The 5,573-nt window shown below is 33.9% G+C and overlaps 1 pseudogene; it reads right to left on the bottom strand.

The window, feature by feature from the left end:
- Positions 1-2,658: 2,658 nt before the first annotated feature.
- On the bottom strand, positions 2,659-5,054 carry LOC150012249 (mitochondrial import inner membrane translocase subunit TIM14-like; annotated as a pseudogene).
- Between the last annotated feature and the right edge of the window lie 519 nt (positions 5,055-5,573).

The following is a 5,573-nucleotide window of genomic DNA, read 5'->3' as shown; positions in this document are numbered from 1 at the left end:
TGTGTGACATAAGAGGGTGGTCTAGTTTCATTTTTTTCCACACATCTGTCCAATTTCCCCAACAGAATTTATTGAATAAACTATCATTAGCCCATGCTGTTTTTGCCTCCTCTGTCAATTATTAATTGACTATAAAGGTGTGACTTTATTTCAGGGCTCTCTTTTCTGTTCCAATGATCTGTATGTCTGTTTTTCATGCCAGTATCAGGCTGTTTTGATTACTATGGCCTTACAGTGTAGTTTGATATTAGGTAGCATGATTCCTCCAACTTCGTTCTTCTTTCTTAAGATTGCTGTTGCTATTCAGGGTCTTTTGTGTCCCTATAAATTTTTGTAATATTTGTTCTAGTTCTGTGAAATATGGCATTGGTATCTTGGTAGGAATTTCATTGAATCTATAGATTGCTTTGGGTAGTACGGGCATTTTAATGATGTTAATTCTTCATATCCATGAACATGGTATATGCTTTCACTTATTTGTATCTTCTTCAATGTCTTTCTTCAATGTCTTACAATTTTACAAGTACAGGTCTTCTACATTCCTGGTTAAATTTATTCCTAGGCATTTTATTCTTTTTGAAGCAATTGTGAATGTGATTGCTTTCTTAATTTCCTTTTCTGATAGCTTATTGTTGGCATATAAAATTGAAACTACTTTCTGAATGTTACTTCTGGGAGTTTATCCAAAGAAACCTGAAACACTAATTAAGAATATACGCACCCTTATGTTTATTGCAGCATTATTTACAATAGCCAAGATACAGAAGCAATCAAGTTTCCATCCATAGATAAGTAGATAAATTAGCGATAGTACATTTATACAAGGGAATACTACTCAGCCATAAAAAAGAAGAAAATTATGGATAGACCTGGAGAACTTTATGCTAACTGAAATAAGCCAGAGAAAGACAAATATTATTTAATTTCACACATATGTGGAATCTAATTAACAAACTGAACTAACAAGCAAAATAGGGACAGACTCATAGATAGAGAGCAGGCTATCACTTCTGGGGGTAGAGGTGGAGGGGCCAAGCAAAAAAAGAAAAAGAACTCATGCATAAGAAATACTACTGGAAGACAACTGTCCATGGTTTTGTCGTGGTTCGTATGTCTTGAGATCAGAGGCACCGCACCCCCCCCCTTTTTTCGGACTGTTTTTTTCCAGAGTAACAAACAACCTTAAAAGATAAAGATAGTGTGTCCTTGCAGAGCAAAGATCTGGCACAATAACTGCCCATCACAAAGTATGCAAGTTCCCCAAGCTCACAGTTCCTCTCTTGCCATGTAGCCCATTGTATATGCAGGTGTCAACCCTCTTCATGTTGCCCAGTGAAAATGAAGGCTTAGATGACCAAAGTGGAAATTATACTCTGTCTATTTCTGTTGTTATGAGAAGTAAATTGTCTTGTACCTTATACGTATTTATAAAACTGTGGTAGGCTAACTTGTTACCTTGAAGGAGGGGAAAATCTTAGATTCTTTATAATTCTTGATAAATCCACTATTTTAATTAAGAGTTTCCTAGTAAATACTCTAGCCCTAGTGGTCCCTGAGCTGTCTTAGCATATATGGCATTACATGTACATTACCACAATTGGTTTAAGAACATGTAAACACTTTTCATATTAAATTACTAAATGTTTACAAATATATTAATAAATTATAAACATAACTAGTAAAAATTTTAAAGTTCATAAAATGTTGACTAGTCATTAATATACTATAAAATGGGGTTTTAAAAGATTAACTTGAAGGCTCAGAGATAGATGTAACATTTATTTAATATATTTTTATGAGGAAATAATTATCTCCATTAAATACTTACTGTCAAGCTTTATTTAAACCAAGTTTTTAATGTATGAAGTCTGAATTCTGTCAGTGATATACATCTGTATATACATATATATGTATATGTGTGTTTATGTATATATATGTATATTTGTGGCTAAATTCACTTTTAAAATCATGGTTCGAAGCAGTTGAGCCAGTTTCCTGTACCTTGGCAATCTTTCTTTCCAATGAGATGAGTCTACTATGACAACTTTTGCTAATTCCATCATAATACTTATCACATAGTATTTTTCAAAATATTTTTAAAATTTATTTTTAGAGAGAGGGGAAGGAAGAAAAGAGAGGAAGCAAAACCTCAATGTGTGAGAGAAACATTAATGTGTGGTTGCCTCTCCTATGCACCCAGCTGGGGACCTGGCCTGCAACCTAGTCATGTGCCCTGACTGGCCATCCAACCGATGGCCTTTCAGTTTACAAGATGGCACCCAAGCAACTGAACTACACTGGTCAGGGCTGTCAAATTGTATTTTAATTACCAGTTTATCAGTATCTCATTAGACTGGGGTTCCTTGAGAGTAGAGACTTTCATGGTCACTTTGCCTTGAAGAAATTACCAAATTATTTGCTAAAATGAGTAATGCATAACATTTCTATTCAAATGGTATGTATTTACCCATAATTTTTGAGTGGTTACCTCCAAATATTCTATAATCTGACTTAAAATTCTCAAGTTTAAACAAACTTATGCCAAAGCTTTGACTTTGTGCTAAATCATTTTTAAAGTTCATAGCTTTGGGACATTTTATAAATACTGGTACTTGAATACATAACCAGTAAGAACTTAAAATTCATGATATATTTACTTCATTTTTTAGCTTGAACTTCTAGTAAAACTCTAGCTTCATTGGTTTTGGCTCCTATATAAGGAGATCCTCTCTTGTCTGGGTGATTTAAAAGCATAATTCATCAATGAGCATCATTTACTTTTACCGTATTGGCAGTAGGGACCTAGTATTCATGCTGCTTCTTGTTCTGTCATTTTGGGTTCAAAGCCACCTCTGTAATAGCCAACACTGAAGGCAGACTTTGGTAGACTTTGAAAAACTTGTTTGACTAAGTCTCCGTATTCTTCATGGCTTGCAAAACATAATGGCCATGACTCCGGCTCCGCTCCCCTGCCTCCACTGATAGTGTGGTTCATTCCAGCCGTGTAGCCTGGCCACCAATTCCATGCCTTTACCAGAAAGCAAGGCAGCCAGCATTACCAGGGATGAAATGTTCAGACACAGGAACCCTAGAGACTTTTTGTTTTGTAAAAGATTTTTAAAAACAATTTCAAGCCCTGGATGGTGTGGCTCAGTAGATTGAGTCCTGGCTTGATTCCCTGTCAGGACCATGTCTGCAGTTGTCAGTTGGGGGCAACCAGTCAATGTATCTCTCACACACTGATGTTTCTCTCCCTCTCTTTCTCCATCCCTTCTCCTCTCTCTAAAATACAAACAGAAAAATAATTTCTCAGTATGATGTACATTACACACATGGCTTGGAAAGGCAGAAAAACAACCCGTCTAATTAAGTTAGCTTCATTCCTGAAACTTTCCCTGGAAACTTCTAAGAATTAATAAATGCTTTAAGAAAAACTTAACTACATCATGATCTTAGCTACAGAGTATCACAAATAACCAATAATTCACACTTTTACTGTAGCCTGATAGTTAAAAAAAAGTTACTCTTCAGTTCCTTGATAATTAGTTCCTGTCATCAAAGCTTTGATTACAATTTGATTTAAAAAAACTTAAAATGTCAAGAACCGTGTGTTTTGATAAATATGGATGACATTTTAAAAGCAAAGAAGGTAGAGTCTACAAAAGAGGATGAACATAAGTGTTTTATGCTGTATTTATTAATAAAATGCCTTATATCTCCTTCACACAAGTTTTTGCTCCTTTATATGAGTGATAGCTTCTGTTTAGAAAGAAGAATGTAACCCCTTATTTCCCTTACCAGGAAAGCGTGTGACTTTACTAAGTTTATACTACTACAATAGATCTAAAAATACACTATTCAAAGAAAAATTAGAGTATTTATAAGAAATCCTGTTTAGAGGAGTCAGATGCAGAGAGCTCCCCAAATTATGAACTATATTCTAAATTTATTTTACTTTTTAACCAAATTCTTAAAAATATATCAGTGCATATTTATTAATTATCACACCATATAATTCTGTCTCTCCATTTGAGTAAAATCAAAGGCTTACTAACAGTTGGGAAGTATGTTGCTAAAGGGAATGATATACCATAGGAGGAGCTCCTATGTAAAACAGCTTGGAAAAAACTTACTTGTGAATTTTTTAAATATTGCATAATTTAACAACTTAATTCTCAGATATTAACTGACTATTTTGCATTGCATTTTGATCTGTGGTACTTGATATTAGCTTCTCTCCATACTGATTTTGCTACCTCTTATTAGAAAGTTATTATGTAAAATCACCAGTTGTGCAAACTAAATATATTCAGACATAAAACACAATTTTTCAAAGCTTTGGGTTAGTTTAGTAAATGAAAACACAAATTTAATTAAAATATACCTACAGCAATGAACTAATAGTTTACCATTTCTTAATTTTGTTCGTTGGAGTTCAGATTTTTCTTTTGATAATACATGCTATTTGACAAAAAGTGAATACAAAGCTAGATGCAAACTTGCTGACCTTCTCTTGTAGCAGGTTCCTACTCATTGGGTGACTCTGTTTGTTGATGACATATAAACTTATTCTATACCTGTTTCTGATTAATTTTGTTTGCCAACAATGTATTTTATTGATTTCCTAAAAAAAAAAAAAAAAAAATCACCTGAGATAGGTCTTAATCAGTACATTATGATTGCCACATATGCATATAAAAATAGTCTTATCATTTGTTTCTCAGTAACATTTTAATGGCTTTATTGAGTGTAGCTGATATAAAATAAATGCAAATATTTAAGGTATAACATTTTGGTAAGTTATGACATTTGTATATACCCATGACACTATCACCACAATCAAGATATCAAAATAATCTAACCTTGAGATGGTAATTTTGTGTGTCAAACTGAGGGTGTTTTGGATGAGATTAACATTTAAGCTGGTAAATTTTAGGTAAAGCAGATCACTCTCTATAATGTGGGTGGGTCTCATTCAATCAGTTGAAGATCCTCATAATAACAAAGAACAAGCCTGAATTCAGCAGACTGCCTTCAGGCTCCATCTGTGCCATTAGTATTCCAGGGGCTTGAGTGAGTCTATCAGCTTTTGTGCAGAATTTTGACTTGCCAGCCTCCATAATCACACAAATTAATTTATTATGCTAAATCTCTTTATACATACACACACATCCTATTGATTCTGTCTCTCTTGAGAACCCTGATTAATATAGATTTGCATAACCAATAGTGGGGCAGTGCTAAGAAAAAATATCTAGAAATCTGATTGGGACTTTGTACTGGGTAGAGGTTGGAAGAGTTTTTAAGTGCACGTTGAAAAAAACTTAGACCAATTTAAAGAGATTATTGGTGGGAATATGTGGTGTCTCAGAAGAAAATGGGGAACAAGTTATCAGATAGTGGAGGAAAAACAATCCTTGTTTAAAAGTAGCAAAGTACTTGGCTGAATTATACATTCAGTGTTTTGTGAAAAAGAGTTAAAAGTGATACATACGATATGCTTTTAACTACTTGTACATGTAGCTGAGGATATTTCTAAGTACAGTGTTAAAGTGCAGCCTGATTTCTCTCCT

Source organism: Furipterus horrens, unplaced genomic scaffold (genome assembly GCF_987537825.1).
Source record: "Furipterus horrens unplaced genomic scaffold, mFurHor1.1.pri manual_scaffold_4, whole genome shotgun sequence".
Taxonomy (NCBI): domain Eukaryota; kingdom Metazoa; phylum Chordata; class Mammalia; order Chiroptera; family Furipteridae; genus Furipterus; species Furipterus horrens.
Note: the sequence above shows the minus strand (reverse complement) of the source record. Positions and strands in the feature narration are given on the sequence as shown.